General features: G+C 44.5%; 2 protein-coding genes across 9 annotated transcripts in view; one reads left to right on the forward strand and one right to left on the reverse strand.

The window, feature by feature from the left end:
* The window catches only part of ackr4b (atypical chemokine receptor 4b), a 393,880-nt gene that overhangs the window by 272,641 nt on the left and 103,350 nt on the right, over positions 1 to 17,889 (reverse strand). The window lies entirely within an intron of this gene.
* si:ch211-285f17.1 (sickle tail protein homolog) overlaps positions 1 to 17,889 on the forward strand; it is a 120,205-nt gene that overhangs the window by 37,154 nt on the left and 65,162 nt on the right. Inside the window, exon 1 of one of the 7 annotated variants that reach the window (XM_061065057.1) lies at positions 11,397 to 11,554. The exons of the other annotated variants lie outside the window; for them this stretch is intronic. The gene's annotated coding sequence lies outside the window, so the exon portion shown is untranslated. Of the gene's footprint in view, positions 1 to 11,396; positions 11,555 to 17,889 lie in introns of those variants that run through there. 7 annotated transcript variants of the gene reach the window in all.

Here is a 17,889-nt window from a genome sequence, read left to right on the forward strand (position 1 = left end):
CGAGGAAGAGAAAAGTTGCAGAGGGGAAAAAAAATGCCAGACAGAGCCGCCTCGCCTTCAGCTTTGTGTTTCTGTATGTCTTTGTATGTCTTTCTTTCCACTTACAATGGGGGGATGGGGGGAGGGGGGGCTGCAGCACACTCTTCAGACAGGTGCGTGTATCAACCTGTATCTAATGAAGGTACATGTGGAATGTGATATGAAACAACATGTTTACCCTCAGCTTGTAGTCACCTGTGTGGTTGTTACAGATGCTTTAATGGAGCCTTCTGACAGTTTCTGCTCTTAACGGTAATCAGCCCGACATTTTGTTAACCGTACCTGCTGCGAGTCATGCGTCATAAAAAGTAATACTTAGTGAGCAACAGTCGCTGTCAGGGAAAATATGTCCCCTTGGTTTTCAATGTCTGTCGAAATGCGACTCTGATAACTCCCTGCAGCTTGTCCAATCTGTCAGCGTTTAAAAAGTTTAAAAAACAACCTGCATGTATTTAGAGGTGTAAACGTTCTGTTTCTGCACAGGCTGTGACGCTTGTGTTAAGATTTAAGGAGAATTTGTAAGTCCAGTGAACAGTCATGATCAATGATTTGCCTAGTCAGAGGCGGGACCTAAGTGCAAATCAACAGGCTGCTGTTTGTGTATATTTTTGTCAGTACTTTCCCTTGGAATTAAATACTTTGCTCTTTTCATATAAATGTCTGAGTGAAAACTCATGCACACTGTTCAACTTGAAATGGACTTTCTCCCAGTGTATGTATTTTTGTAAGTTAGAAAATGTACAAGAGTTTGGATTCAATCTTAAGTACTTAAAGTTGTGACTTTGCATCTTTGTTTTTGAGTCCCTAAAATATCAACAGAAGAAGATTTGTATGTTGTCAGTTGTGTTACTTCCAAGAACATATCATTAGAGGGGATAGAAAAGTTCTATCCCCTCTGCATAAGTCAGGGTCACCCCAGTTTTAAAAAAAGTCTGGACGCACCCCTGATAAAAGGCGATTGAAAACAGAATAAAAATGCAAGAAAAAAACAATAAAAAGCACCAGAGATACTCCTAGTTCACGGTGAGATTTTCTCTGTTATTAACTTAAATCCACTGAGCAATCCCATACATTTAAAATAAATGAGAAGATAGGGAGTTAAGAGTGTACGTCATGAGTGAAGCAGCACACAGCGTTCTTCTACTTAAAGAGTGCTGGAGCGTGCTACCAGTTAAACACTGTGTGCAGCCTCACTGGGACTAAAAGTAATCATAATTGGGTCAATTTGTAAGAACCTGAGTGGAACAGACACACATGGAGCAGTTATTGTCATGTGCCCCAGCAGCCGCCTGCATGTCATTGTTAACATAATGATGGAGAACAAGCTCAGCCGGCTCTGTAGCCATTAAGCTCACTCACTCTGTGCCCTGTGCACTGCTTTTCACAATCCTGCTAGTGTTCATGAAATATGTGACAAATCACAACATAATGCTATCCATTGACTGTTATGCTTCACTGCCGATCTCAGCTGTCATTGGACGAGAGGCAGGGTTACAGCCAATCACCAGTTAACCTAAGGAGCATGTCTCTGGACTGTGGGAGGAAGCAGGAGAGAACCCACACATGCACAGAGAGAACATGCAAACTCCACACAGAAAGGTCGTCCAGCGGGCAGGGATTTGAACCAGGAACTTCCCGCTGTGAGGAAAAGCACTAACCGCTGCAACATGTCAGCCTCATATGTTTCTCTTAATCGTCTCTTTTGCCGCCTAATTCAACAGCTTTGAAAGTCTAACCCTCCATGTTTCTTGAATCCTGACTCGTTCGTCCATTTAAATCAGAAAGTGAGAATGGAGGTATTTAACGTTCTTCAGCGTGACATCCCCGTGCAATACCTCGAACAGCAAAGAGGTGTAAAACAGAGCGAGGCTGCTAGAAAAAGAGTCGGATGAGTTCCTGCTGCATGAAACGTGTTGATATTTAAAGCAAGAAGAAATGAAACAGACTCCATGTGCACATGTGGAATCTCTCATTTTGACCTTTTTTTAAAATTTATTTATTGAGTTTTTCAACTTTGAGAGGAAACAAACAATAAGAACAATACTGAAAATAAAAATAGTAACACTGTAAATGAAGCAGAAAATAAATGAGTAGCACCGACAGGTTTGCAGTTTAAGTTACACAGTGTCTTGCAGGGCGACTGATGTTGACCTTTTTTGATCTGAGCAGGTTTCCTTTACCTCCTCACATTATACTTCAGCCTGTGACATCAGAGAAAAAAGTTCCTTCCTGTTCATATTAGAAGGTTCAATAGCTCCTAGCATGTAGCGCCCCCAGCTGTGCAGCGAGCAGGATTTCAGGTTGGACATGTCTCAGTTTGCCCTCAGTGATGTTCCAGTCTTCATCGAGGTTTTTCCTCCTCTCATGTCAGCGTCTGATTTGACGTTTTATTCATTTGATCCCTGTGAGCTCGGCTTTCCTCAACGACACTGTGACTGAAAATCCTCACTTTTTTATTTTTTTTAAGTGTGCCAAGTTTCTATCCGCATATAAACATAGAGATGGTGTTTGACAGCCGCCCTGTTCCTCTGAGCTACGTCGGTGCATTCTTACAGCGTTATGCACTTTGAAAAATAGAGCCAAGGATCAAACACACTCCCTCCCTTTTCCCTCCCGTCTCCACACTCTCCCTCTCTTAAATCCGGGGATTTTTTTTTTTCAAAAGGGGAATAATACAGTTTGGCTGTGTGATGATGAAGTCATTGGTAAGACATGCAAGCTTTCCAGCTGCAGTCGAAGCTATCAGGAGACTGACGCAGCAGTTTTCTCCCTGAGAGAATGACGGGGGATTTCTTGCTAAACTGATGTTAGCAGCTGGAGTTTAGGCTGCACAGGAAACTTTTGTAGCCCTCCATTTTTTTCTTCCAAACTCACAAGTTTATCTCCTAGTCCTAGTGCAAAAAAAAAAAATCAATTTAACTCAAAGAAATGAAGTGGTTTGTTATCATTTTTTGGAGTAGTGGAAGCTGAGTGGCAGCAGATTTGAAAAGAGCATTGAATGGATAAAAACAGATTTAATCCCTTCACTTTCCACGCTGTTCACACCGACAGAGACGGTGCAAATACTTCTGATTATTTCCACTGCGCAAAAGTCGATTGTTTGCATCCATTATTTGTTGAGTCTCTTCCTCAGCTGCCATTGTCTCCTTGAATAACACTCAACCAAATAAGCATTCAGTCATGATCCTTCTCAGCCAATCGTTCAACAAGACGCCCAGCGAGGGAATGAAGATCGCTCGTGATAGGCATCAGAAAGCCTTATCTAACATCCCCCGCGTTTGTAATGTTTGATTTCTTATGACAAGAGAGGCAGGAAGAGAAGACAATGTGAAGCAGAGCAGGCAGGAGGGCACACTGTTGGGGAGGGGGGGGGGGGGGGGGGGGGGGGGACAACAACGACAGAAATCAAATATGATCGCTGTGGAAACGAGGGCAGTGTGTATTTTTGGGATGGATAAAAAAGCCTTGTAGTGCTCCGATGTGATACGTTTCATCTGTGTCCCAGCTTGGCAGCGTCACAAGATCACAAATATATATATCAGCACGTCGCAGGTGTACACTAACCAGGACAGATAGTACAGGGGGGTTTACACTGTGGATGTGGAGCATCAGTCCCTGCAGGCTTTGTTGTTTTTACTGAACAGATGCTGAGCTGCTGCTGCTGCTGCTCTGATGACCACTGTCCATCTTCATCCTCTCCTTAAGGCCTCCTGCAGCTCCTCTTAAAGTCGATACCTTCACCAATTAGACCCCCAAATCATCTAAAGGCCTCTGGTACATTATTCTGTGGCAATAACAAACATCCACAGCCGCCTTGTGAAGTTTCTGCAAAGTCATAAGAATCATTCTGAGTGAAAAACACCAAAAATCATCACCATGTGTACAACCTATCCCAGCAGTTTTATTTTACATCATTTTGTTACTATACTGTCCTCCATGTTTTTTTTTTTCCTGTTTGCTCATTCACTTATTTTGTCCCTCTTTCTAATTCATTCATTTTATTTACTGACCCTTTTCCTTTTGTTTTGTTTGTTTGTTTGTTTGTTTATTTTTGTCTAAATCTGCTTGCAAAACTGTATCGTAGCACAGTTCCCCCCTTGTTTGTATCTCTTTTTTTTTATTGTGTGAGTGTGTGTATGCACGTTTAAAAAAAAAAAAAAAAATCATTCTGATTCGGGTTTAAAGGCGTCACCGTTTAAATGGACACTGAATAAAGAGATGTCATAAAGACATGCGTCAAGCTTTTCATCTGAGCCAAAAAAAACAGTTTTTGACATGCACACAGGCGTCCTGATCTGCTGGAAACAACAGAAGAAGAAGCTGTTCCTTCCACCTGTGTTGTAAACAAACAAACACCACTGTCGCAGCACGCCTCCAGACATCGCCCCCCCTCGCTGTGCGCCGCAGATTTCATCGCCTCCTCTTTGCATCTGTGACTAACAATGTCTGCATTTCCTTCTGGTTTGGTGGATTCTGTCACATGAAACCACGGGTAGAATCCGCTATATCTTCCATCGCTGCAACACCTGTTGGTTTGACCTGATAACTGCTCTCATATCTGACAAACCGAGGGGCGTCCAAAACGGCCGTGTGGGGGTGCCCTAAAAACTGCCTGCAACTTAAAAAGGAGCAGAATCTAAAGTTAGAAGGAGGACATACTGGCTGCTGCGTTGTTGTCAGAGAAGCCAACACTTCAACATGTTTCCTTAATGATCAGATAGTAAGATACCTTTATCATCTCACTCTCTACACATCTCACTGATTGGACCTTTAAGTTTTTGTCTTTCCATAATCACAGCTTCTTTTACCAATTTTTAGTCTTTTATATGAGATGCATATCAGGTTGATTCTACTAATTTACGGCAGGAATAATGCAATAGTAATGACAAGTGCACTTTGTTTAAAGTCTTTCTATGTGATGTTTCACACTTAAATGTAGAAATCAAGTATCTCCTCTGAAAATAACTCTGTGAGTCATGACTGTCTACAATGGGTGTAACACCCGAGTCCCACTGTCTGTGATGTTTTCAGAGTTTTCAGAGTCCTATCTTCACTTTGTTTACATCGCCCGGACGGCCGGCTGACTCCTCCCCTCGTGTATAAAAGTTGTTTAATTGAGGGACTAGAGAAAAGAAGAATAACATACTGTACTCACTGCTTAACTGTGTTTCTAGATCACGCTCATTTCAGGTAAATTTACATGCAGTGTGAAGATACGAGCATAATAAAGATCGCTAGCATTAGCATGCTAACACAACAATGCAGCGCGAGTTGTTTTGGTTTCATGCTGGTGCTCAAGGGCGACATCTGCTGGACATATATATATATCTGCACATATAAAGCCTTTAAGTAAGAGTTTATTAAGGGGGTCATACCATCGTCCGTTTGACTCCACTCCTATATGATTTAGTAAATTTGTGTTGCAGACGTACAGGTCACTTCACACTGACCGTATGGAGTCACAGTAATGTGCACATGTTAAAACAAAGCCTGAGTCGTTTTCCCTTTTTGTGTTACTCTCTCCTCTCTCGCAGCCTTTATTCTCCCGGAGACAGACTTCACTGTGATAGGGACCAAATGTTTCCCCTCACTACATATTTCAAAGCACATTTGTTTGTTGTTATGTGATCCCCCTGAAATCCTCTGACAGGCAAACAGGGAGCGTGTCTCTTATCAAGTCGAGGGGGGGGGGGGTGCTAAGTCGCTGATTGAGGCCCGTGGTTCACGATGTGACAGCTGGCAGCGGCTAATGTGATGTGCAACCAGCAAACATCAATTATGCATTGTTGAAACATTTTGCAGAGTGGCAATAAGGGGACGCTTTTTATCGATGGGCAAATTACTTTTAACTTTACCGACACTTTGCCTCCTAAATTCCTCGCAGACATGTTTTGCATAATGAATATTTTTTGGACTGGCAGATGCAGCCGTGCGATAGCTATAAAAACTGTTTTCTTATGTTGAAAGCACATTTTTTGTTATTGTTGTTGTTTTTTTTGCATTCCATAAACCAAGCTCATGAATATTTTAGCTCCAATAATTCTTAAATTGCAAAGCAAGACCCCAAAGTGCACTTACGGGTCAAACAATTAAGCCAAATGCTTTTGTGATAATCACGTTTCTATGACGACTGAAAACATGTATTTACAGTCGTTGACTCTGCGGCTCCAGGTGGAACATTTTGCAAATCTTAAAAAGGCAGAGGGGAAGGATGAGAGGGGACAGATGTGGATCCAGGTGTGAGAGGAGGAGAGTTTGACTCGACTTAATCAAATGCTTAAAGGAGTGCAAAGAGGACTGCATACCGATCCCAGCTGGGCGAGAAGGCGGGGTTACACCCTGTCAATCACGTATCACAGGGTTAGACATACAGAGACAGACGACCAGTCACTGACACCCAGGGGCGATGTGGAGCCGCCAATTAACCTAACAAGCATGTGTTTGGACTGAGGGAGGAAGCCGGAGGGAATGCACACATGCACGGGGAGAACATGCAAACTCCACACAGAGAGGCTCCTGTCAGACCCCGACTCAAACCAGGAACCACCCGACCATCACTCAGAGTGTGTCTGCTGTTTCATTCTTCAGGTGTTTCATTCTTCAAGTTTCAGATTCCGACTTGTGGTGTTCATATCACAAGCAGACTTTCTGAATCTTTACGCCCCTGCAGCCTTCCTGCCTCTGAGTCTTTCTCTCAGCCGTTTTTTTTTTTTTTCTTTTGTGGTCTCTGATACCTTGCTCACTCGGCTCACTTCCTGCCCGTCCCTGTCTCTTCTTGTATGTCTGAGCTCGCCTGACATCAACAGCGATCAGCTCCAACCAGCCTTCAGTACAGAAACATGACGTAATGTGTCCGACCACATCTCCACAGCTGCTGTATTCTCTGATCATGTGACAGGCGGACAGAACTGTGACCCCTCTGACCCTCTGTGCTCTATTCTCTGTGAGTTATGTCTCATTGTTTCTTTTTAGTCAATGTTGCAGCCGGCCTCATATCGCCCGCCCCCTCTCGCGTTCTCCGGCCCCGGCTCTGATCTCACACCTCTCACTTTACATTCTCATTACTTCAGCCTGTTATTAATTTATTTGATCAGTTCTCCTCCTCGGAGATTCATAATGACAGGCGGATAAACCGAGCTGTTACATCGAGTTAGGAGCACTAATGTGTGTCCTCTCTGCAGACTCTCATGTACTCATGAGGGTGTAATATTTGCAGAATGTAAGCAAGCATCCTTAAAGTCATTAGATAAGATATCTTCTGGAGTGTTTGACGCTGACTCACAGATCGCACAGCACCAGCGATGAAGCCCATTGTGGCTATCGGCTAAACTCCGTAGCCCTCTCTGCTGAAAATTACGAAACTGGCTTTGAAATCGAGAGCAGCAAGCTCACCAGGGCTTTAGATGATCTGAGGCTAAATATATTTAAAAGGCAGTTTGGTCCACAAGCTAGAGTGGAGTGGGATCTAGGTGGACGGCAGCCAAGGACTTTTTGTGTGTGTGTGTGTGTGTGTGTGTGTGTGTGTGTGTGTGTGTATCGCTACTGGTTCAAAGATGCCCTGAAAACCAGATCCAGAACACGGGGCCAGTGAGACTCTGCAGAACGACTCTCAGCACTACTCGACTGAGCGACCTGTTCAGTAAAACAGGAAGCAGGTTCTCATTTGGTTTTTAAAGAGAGAGTTTTAAAAGGTGTCGTCGCTTTTATTTTCATATAATCATGTGTAACAACATACTGAGGGATAGCCATGAAGAAGCTTTGTCATTGTGATTTAAGGATACATTTATTGGAAACAGAACGTTTATTAATAATAATAATAATGATAATAAAAATAATAATAAAAATAATAATACATTTTATTTATAAGCGCTTTTCAAAAACTCAAAGACACTGTACAATATTTAAAAACAGAAAGAACAGCACAGTAAGGACAGACTAAGATTACGCACAAATCATAAAGATAACAACAATAAAGGTAAAACTACAGAAAACAGGAAATGCTTCACAATCATACATTAAAAGCTTGTTTAAAGAGTTGTTTAAAGAGTTTATAGAGTTTTGTGAAGTGATTTGAAAGCAGAACGTTTATATCCAGACTCAGTTTTCATTTTTGATATACGTGTGAAATATTTGTAATTATATTTATTTTGGAAAGATTTTTTTGGGGGCCTTTTATTAGAGAGGAAAGCTGAAGAGAGACAGGAAACGTTTGGAGGAGAGAGTGAGGGTCGACATGAGGTCGGATTCTAACCAACGGTCGCTACGATGAGGACTATTGCCTCTGTACATAGGCCATCAACGCCCCCTTTTTTTCATGCATTAATTTGAGAGACAGGATCGTGGAAAGAGTCGGATATCGGACGGCATTCTGCATATTAACCTGTGAAAACTTTATTTTGCCCTCCTCTTTTACGCAGATGTCTCGGTGAGAACGGCATCATTTCAGTGTTTTCTTTCAGTGAATTCCTGCAGCACACATTCATGCAACATGAATGAAAACCAGACTAGATGACAAGTGTTCATTAGATAACAAAGGTTGTCACATTTCTTTGTTTTTTCTTTTATTCATTGACTCGTCTGTTCTGTTTTTTTTTACTTTTTTCTCTTCCTCTCTTTGAGACCGTGACATGACTGAATCTCGTCCCCTGAAGCCGCTGGCATTAGTGTCACAGAAAGCAAAGTGCCTGTCATTTCACCCTCTCTCTCTCTCTCTCTCTCTCTCTCTCTCTCTCTCTCGTATAATTCATGCACAAGTGGAAGTTCAAGCCGCTTCCAAGACACACAGGTGGCTCATTCACCGTTTTGACTGCAGAGTTCCTCAATAGCAGCCTGGCTCCAACCTGAATAGCATCAGGTGTAATCCTTTACCTGCTCCCTCGCTGTGAAATCCCAAATGTTTTGATTCATTTCGTCTCCTCTCTGCATTTGTTTGGGTCTCTTTCAGCCATACGAGGATTTAGCAGTAAGGGATTAAGATCTGTTTATACTGTTTGTTCATGAAAAAGAGAGGGATCCCGAGTTGAATGATTGAATCATGTGTCCAAAAACACATTCAGGAGCACATGCACAAACATTGTTCACATGGTTAAAACTATTCAAGTGTTGCTCTGTTTGCAGTCCGCTGCACCTGCCTCCTGTTGTCTCCTCCATAGAGGGAGTCTTTGCTCTGAGTCAACATCTCTTTCTTTTATCGTGTGATTAAAGCAGCATGAGAAATAGAAGCTGATGCACAAAAGCCTCCATGCCAAACCTGAGCCACAGAGCGTGTTTCCTCTCTTCATGTCGCTGCTGCTTTGTAGTAACTGAAGCTTTGAAGTGTCGCCGCGTTGTGCATCTGAGCCCCCCCTGAACAATGAACCCACAGTAGTGAACGTCCAGGTCGTTGTCTGTCAGTGATGTGGAGGGTTTTCTGTGCTTGTGTGCACAAGAGGAGGGGTCTGTGTGAGGGAGAGTGGCCTCTCCGTTCCAACACATGGTGCCCAGACTAAACAACAAGATGAATGTTTCCTGAATCCAGCCTGGCACAGAGACTCCCCGATCTGCCGTGTGGCTGGACGGACGAGCTGAAAGAAACGCATTCAGAGAAGAAGAAAAGAACCCAGAAGAAGAAATGAGTAAAGGCAGAAGATGGATGTTTTTGTTCATTTCAAGTTTATGCCAACACATCTATCACCACTAAGGGGAGACCTGCATGCATTAGCATTAGCTTTAGCATTGTGTTCACACTGCAGCCAATAGTGCCCTGACTAAAGGGGGGGGGGGGGGGGGGTTTGCCAAGCTGCAACCTCCGGTGTTGAAAAATGAAGCTAAAGTGTAAAATCCTGCAGTTCCTGGAGTGTCCACTAGAGGCTGGCTGCAGAAGCACAGGAAGTCACATACACACCCATTCTAAAAAGCCTGTTTTTACAGCAGAGATTAACATGTTTACAGCCTGGTTCAAAAAACCAAATAGGTGTGATTAGCTCATGTCTCGATGGACACACACTGTACGGGGGGTGAATGTTTTGATGACTCATCAGTTTTGATTTGATGAAGGATAAGAGTTATTCACAATAAGGCGTGTAGCTGACCTGATTGACAGGTGGGCGCGGTGTAACGGTTTGTCAGGAGGTTTAAAACCCGCCTCAGCTCCAGCTCTCAGCCTGTCGTTAGGTTGACTGAAAGTTAGACTGAGACAGCATTTCCAGCATGGAGACCGCCATCGATGGGACTCCAGCGCCCCCTGCAGGAACAGACGGGTGGGTGACGTCACTCAGGCTTTGTCCTTTAATATTTACAGTCTCTGGTTTTTTGCTTCTATGTGACTCAGATCAGATTTTCTATGACTGTGTGAACAACACAAGACACATGGAATCGGATTTGGGACATGCAGTTTGAATTAAAAAGTCATAAGCCCGTCCTCTTCTCAGCTTAACAGAAGATATCCAAACATTTTTATCCAAGGCACACTAATTAATTAACCTAAATCCAGAACACGTCCTTTGTGCTCCGAGTAAAAACCTGAATCTGAAGTTCTCAGTGTTCAAATGTTTGTTCTGAACTCTTCCACAACCCACAAGGTGTTACCATCTTGTGATGACTGACCCTGTTAACAACGCCAACAAAAGCTCAGTGTGCTGCTGTCAACCTGTCTCCCCCCACACGTCACCTTTCACCCTTTGCCAGCCTGCATCCCCCCGTCCCCCCTCCCCCCATCACACCTCCACCCTCTTTTATTATTTCCCCCCTAAATCCTGGAAAAAAAAGATCTGGCACTGGCTGAGATTGGCCGGCTTTTCATGGAACGGGGAATTGGCGGCTGATGGGGCTTTTGGGAAAAAGGGGTTGAGGTAAAAAAAAAAGTTTTGGCAGACTATGGGAAAGTCGCGTTCTTTTTGGAGACAGAGTTCTTTTTTAGGCTCTCTGGGGGCTTAAGGCGGGCAGAGCCCCTTTTGCGGTTTGTAACAACAAGCTGGAGGATTTCAAGAGAAAGTTCTAGACACACCCCCGACTCGTACTCTTACTGTCTGCTGCCCTCCTGCTCATATATCCTGAGAAGCCTTGCTCCTATCATAGCTTTCTTCTCTGCTTGAGGACGACCCAGATTTCAGGTAGCCCCACTAGACCCCCCCCCCCCCCCCCCCCCCCCCCTCGGTAGCACAAACACAGACGTCTACATGTGACACCCCCCCAAAAGCCAAACAATAGCTGCTGGCTGAGGGAGAGCCGGGGGGTTGGGTTGGGGGGGGGGGGCAACGGCAGTTCCTTGGATGGCCTGATTGGAGCATAAACAGCAGCTCAGGAAGTGCTGAAGTAAGAGAGGGAGGGAGGGAGGAAACTCGGGAGGAAGGGGGATCAGGGGGGGAAAGTGTGTGCAGAGCTGCCGGGAGAGAGAGCAAAAAAGTTTTGGACTGCGACGGCGTCAGCAGCAACAGTGTTTCACTTCAGTCCTGTCACTCGGGGGGTTTGGTCCTCTACTTTGGCTGTTTTCTATCAGGACATACTGTGGGTTTTTTTCAAAGCGGCAGAGAGGAAGGTGAGTGTGAGAACACACAGAAGTGAACTTAAAAACTGCAGAGATGCTCAGACGTGTTTATGTAAACTCTTCTTCTTCTTCTTCTTCTTCCTGTCTCTCTTCCCTCAAACGGATTTAATTCCAAAGCAAATATTCTTGCACGACTTTGGATGTGGCTTGTTGTTACTCCTGCACGCAATGCCGCTGTAAATTCCAGAGGCTCTTTTGGAACTGTACAGTCAGTGTTGTGTTCTTAATGTGTGTGCTGTTTACTGATGGTCCCCCCCCCCCCTCCACCCCCGCCTCAGAAAGCTGCTTGTTTTTGCATAGCTGTGTTTTTGTGGTGCCTTGAACTGCAGCCAGCCATTCAGTGAGGGGAGCAAAAAAAAAGAGTGGGGGGGCATCTAATGCGTGTGTGGCTGTGTCTAATTAAGCTAATGGGGGGGAGATGAGCAGTGAGGGTCAGACCACGAGAGGATTGAACTTGACAACACCTCAGTCTCCTTTCACTAAAAACAAAACTATGGTCATAGACTCGTGTTCATCTTGTGTCTGGATTCAAAGATGGATTCTCTCTGAGGTTGGAAGGAGATGATTCCAGATCAGATCTCAGCCTTGTATGGTGCTTCTCTCTCTCTCTCTCTCTCTCTCTCTCTCTGGATCAAATGGATTTTTTAATTTTTTTCCCACTGGGGGAGATGCTGCATTCCTCCCCTCAAAGTGAACATCAGCGTCCTGTTTGCAGCTTCACAGAGCGTGCATCACCCTCTCATGTCGCACACATTCACAGACAGAGCAGTAAACAGAGGTGATCTCTTGTTACCCAGAGATCTATGTGTCACTATAGTCTGTCACCGCACTGCAAATAAAAGTAGGATTTTAAAGTCTTTACAAGCTGATTCTTCTGTCTGGAGCTGCTTTTAACTTTTTTCCACTGTGGAGTAGATTTACAGGTTTTTGGAAAACGCTGACCCGACAGACAAATGGATGGAAAAACTTCAAATTCATTCACAAGCAAGCGTTTGATTTGAAAAGATATATTTTTGTTTCTCAAACTCAAACTATTAGTGCTTTCACACTTTAACTCCTGATATTTTCAGAATGAGTTGAACGGACACATTTTTTATTCAGTCTTCACTCTGAAGTTTTTCCTGCCAGATCCCTGGTATTCTTTCTGCAGCATTTCTTAGGTCACGTCTTACCTCAGGAGACAGCGGTCCTCCTGTAAATATCTAGATATTATCCGGAGTACATATGAGTATGAAAACGGCTATAGTCTCCCGCTGTGAGGTGCATGTGTGAACGACCAGGTCAGGAGAATATCCGGAGCAGTCCTCCTTAAAATGATTTCGATAATTTCAGGTGAAAACGGCTTAGGAAAAAAACGTCTAAAAACTTTGCTATCATTTGTTGCATCTCTTTCAGGGATAAGTACGTCAACTTCTTCTCCCCAGCTGGGATGGAAGGTAAACAGGTCGTAGGCAGAGGGGGGGGGCGAGGGGGGGGGGGTCTCATAGTCAGACAAGACAAATGATCTTGCACCTCATCCGGAGCCCCTGAACCTCATCCTTCATCGCCTCCTCTTTGACAGCGTCTGACTGTCTCTCACAAGTTTGCTCTGCTGATGTGGCGAGCCGTCAATTTGTCACAACACCAAAGAAAACTGTTATTAACTGTTAGGCCCGAGCTCTGCCCGCCAGTTTGGCTCGTCCGGGCTGTTTGTCTAAAGTGTTAGCATATGAGGCCCTGGCAGTGTTGTTACAGCAGCTCCTGAACATGTTCCTCCATTTGTCTGCTTTCATTTTAAAGATGCTATAAGGTAACATTTTGACTGCTCGATTACCTGACTGGACCTCCATCTTGCGTCAGTATCCAGACGTATTAGATCAAGAGCGAGCGCTGACCCGGGTCACATGTATTAGCTGATGGAAATCGGCCCTGAAAAAGATGATGGCTGCCACGGGACATTGAGCCTCAGTGGAAACACACCTGGAGTGCTGGCATGTGGCCGAGCAGCGCTGAGGCCAATGGGGGGAGGGGGAGGGAGGGAGGGGGGGTCTGACCAGGTGTTTCTCCTGCGAGCTGTCTGCGCTGTCATCCCTCATCGGGACCCCGAGCCAACTCGCGCCACGTCTCATTGGGCTTCAGGGTTTTTTGATCAAACCTCATTACAGAGCTTTCATTTCAGCTCCTGTTTGTGTCTGAGTTATGGAGAAGATAAAACATTCCCCCCAGGATGACGCTCCGCCCGGTGCGTCGTCTCTCGCACTAGTTTAATAAAGAGAAACATTTAAAGAGAATATGATATTAATGCATGTTTGGTTTTATTAAAGGATCAGTCCGCCCAGTTAACATCCAAAATCCTCGAGTTACCACCAGGAGTCTTGCTTTTTTGGAACAAGTTTCAAATGGAAACTTTAGTGACAGTGCTTGGGTTGATTGTGTAACAGCTTACTATACATTATTGGTTCATTTTAAGTCTTTATAGGGTCGGAAAGTGAAGAGAAAGAGGCCATGTTCGGCGCAGGGAGTGGGTGGACATGTATAAAGTCGAGGTTCAGGCTCCGACCCAAAATGGTCTTTGCATGATGGGCGCACACTCAAATCGCTGAGCTGAACCAACGCCCCACAAAAGAGCTTTTTCATGTGTGAAATTCTGGAAGTGCAGATTTACCAACAGAATCCAGTCAATGCGTTCGTGTTTATCTATCAGCAGTAGCAAAGAACTCGTCTCATAGCTCGCCGTCAAGGTGAATGTGCAGCAATCAGGGTCGTACTCTGAGCAGACATTGTGCTCACAAGTCTGGAAACAAATCGCCCAGTCGGCAGAAAGAAACAAAATGAGATCTGACATTTCTCATAAAGAGTTGGCAAATTGATATCTCCAACTTCATTTGTTGGTGAAACAAAAAGCTCTGAGCCCCAAAATATACCAAACCCTGAATTTTGTGCTCCCCAAAACCCCTTGTTTGGGTTGTCACTGATAAAGGAGAAAGTTGCTGATTTCCTTCACATGAAGGGCTGCTCAGTGGAGGACCCGGGCTTGGGCTTCACCCTCCCAGGATTCCCAAACACTGAGCTGAAAAAGGGCGGCAAAGACGTCCCAGTCCAAATCTCCAACCTGGAGGAGTGCCTCAGGTTGGTGCTGTACTGGACTCTGAATGAAGGAGCGAGTTTGAGTCATTTAGGGAAGTCTTTGAGTCAGTCTTCCTGCAGAGCTTCACTGAAGGTGGCCAGAATAACAAGTCAGCAGAACATTAACACATTATTGACTACAAGGTCGATTTTTGTACAAAATGATACATCACAGACCCTTGAAGTGAACCCAGTGCTGAGTTTAAGTCAAGAAGTTTTTCTTTGGTTTAAAAGTTGATCTAAATTCTGACTTTCTTCCCAGGGTCACCTCTCCACTTGTGAGCACAGTTAAAAGTCCACTGGATGTATCATTTCAGTGGTTTGGATCAAAAAAGCTTTTTTCTGATTTCGCCTAATTTAGCTCTCAATTAGCCGACTGATCTCGTCCTCGAGGAAGATTTTCAATCGTTTCAGCAGCTTAGAGGAGCCAGGCGCCCTTTTGGCCAAAACAATGTGAATCTAATAGAGGTGAGGACGATTGCAAGCTATGATCAGACAAAATCCTTATCACGTTAATTGCCTGCTTCCTGTTGTAAATTGACCTCTTTGATTGGCACACACACACACACACACACACACACACACACACACACACACACACACACACACACACACACACACACACACACATCTAGTGATTATACAATTCATTTATCAGACGCTTTTCACCAAAGCGATGGAACATCAGAGAGGAAGGTCGACACAAGCAAAGATCTAGAGAGGAGGAAACGACGTCAGGAAGTGCAAACAAACAGATTTTAAGTCTGATCGGACACACAGGTGCTGACAGGAAGTGACCAGAGGTGCTGACAGGAAGTGACCAGAGGCAGAGCACAACATCGACAGCTGTTCTTGAGAGCTCTAATCAGCATCAAAACCATCCTAAAAATCATCGTTAAAGTCGTAGGTGTTCATTAAGAGCTGGGTCTTTAGCTTTTTCTTAAAGGTGCAGAGGGACTCTGCAGATCACATGGAGTTTGGTAGTTTGTTCCACCACCGGGGGGCGACAGAGGAGAAGAGTCTAGTCTCCTCCTAGACTCCTTTCCTGCATGTCGTTTCATAAAGGCGTATATAAATATCAGTCCTGATGTATGACTGCAGAGTGATCAAGTTGCTAAAGTCACCTTATGTTTACCGACAAAAACGTGATCTTGTAGTCGGTTCACGACTATGAAACATCCCGTTAAAGGTCATCAACGTGGTGTTAATTTATTCATCGAGGTCGTCTCTATTTTTGAAAAAAAGTCGCCCTACTTAGACGACACAGAAGTCAAGCAATGACCAGTTTTCTGTTTGCTTCCTCTTGACGTCTGTAAGTTTGACAGACTTCATGGACTCCACCCATTCAGTGAAGTCATTTGTTTGACCATCTCCTCTTTGTCTGGCAGTAATGTGAAGGGAGGGGGAGGGGGGGAGGTTAGACAAATGTTCCCCACCCACCGCCTGAGACTGAGTCGAACAGACACAACTCTGACACTGTTTTGCTGCTATTAAACCCCCTCCTCCCCCGCCTCTATTCTCCCTGTGTAAACATCCCCCCCCCTCCCGTCCCCTCCCATCCGTCCACTCCTCCAGGCATTCTGTTGGACGTCGTGCCTCCTTAAAAAATCACTCAAGGACACACCAGGGCTGTGTTTGTGCAGAGACATGCTTTGTGTGCACATAAAGAGCAGTTGTATATCGTCGTCGAGCAAACTGATCAATGAGAGCGAACAACAAAAGAAGGTCAGAGGGAAGATAAAAATGCAATCATTTGTCCGGTCGAGGTTCTGTGAATCTGTTTCTGCTTACGTCATGCTGTCTCCTCGATAGGTGTGTAAAGCACTCGAGGTTTCCTGTCCCCGTTAAGCGCCGTTAATTAAGAAAAAGTCTGAATTAAAGAATTAAAGCCGCACTAATCCCAATAAATATGGATGAGCCTCCTGTCCCGAGTCTTATTTAACAACCTGCTGTGTCATGGCCTTTTTTTTCTTCGATGTTAGCTTTTTTTTTTTTTGACCCAGGTGACCGCTTGCTAATGAGTCATTAACGTGACATGATTTTATAATTTCCCCGTCTGCCTGAAAAAAAACCTAATCCTCTCTTCCTTCCTCCTTCGTTATAAAAGTCCCGTTTCTGAAAATATTCCATGAAGGGGGCTGACACACAGGATGTTTTTGCTTAAGCCGGGCTATTCTAGGAGCTGCAGCTATACCTGAGCTCTGGAGTTGGAAACCTGTCTTCTACTTGTGCACGGTGTGTTTGGGTCTGTTTAAAGAAGTCCTTCCTGCTCTGCCTGATAGCTGGACTCCACCGTGTAAATACTGGAAGGAGGCCCTGCAGGGCGCTTTAAACGAGCGTCACATAGAAACCATCTCAGGCTCAGTGCAATAACAGAGAAAGTGGCTATTTCTTTGCACTGGCTGTGTGAGTCAGGTTCACTTTAAATACTTCATGTAAGTACCAGCAGGATTAAAGCAAAGTGTGACACCTCTTAATTTTCCAATCCGTGCTTATGGTTGATGACAGATTTTGACACACGTCAAAGGAACAGTGTTTGGAGGCAGTGAAGTTTAGTGCACGCAGAAGAACTTAGCCGGCCCGTCTGGTGGCTGTCAGCTTCAGATCCCATTCATTCTGAACATCACACTTACGCACTTTAAAGGGGAAAATAATCTGCTCAAAATCCTGAGCAGTAACAGTATTTTTTTTAGCAAACATTTCTCAAACTTCAGTAAAAAATGTATTGTATCGGGAAGTTGGCTGACTTCACTTTGTGGCACAAGGACGATGAGAATCCACTCACACTAAACGTATGTTCCTGTGTTGATCATATTAAAGGACAAGTGATGAATATTTGTCACTTTAGGGACATGTTAGCGTCCCCCCACCCCGCCCCCCTCCTCTCTAGAGTGGATGCTCACACAGGTCACCATGTGGTGGACTCTGAAGCTTCAGTGTTTATCCAGCTCTGCATGGGTCTGTAAACCTTTCTGTGTTCTAACCTCTCTCCATTTTTCAAAAAGCATCTCCAATATTGATCCTAGTTTGAGCACGTTTCTGCTCGTGGAGCTTATTAGAAACATGCAGAGGCTTTTTAGGTCGGGTACAATCACTTCTATCTGAACCACTTCTCTTGACCACTTCCATCACTGCAACACCTGTTGACCTGATAACTGCTCTCATATCTGGCAAACCGAGGGGCGTCCAAAACGGCCGTGTGGGGGGGTCGCCTTAAAAGC

This window comes from Labrus mixtus, chromosome 19 (assembly GCF_963584025.1).
Source record: "Labrus mixtus chromosome 19, fLabMix1.1, whole genome shotgun sequence".
Classification (NCBI taxonomy): domain Eukaryota; kingdom Metazoa; phylum Chordata; class Actinopteri; order Labriformes; family Labridae; genus Labrus; species Labrus mixtus.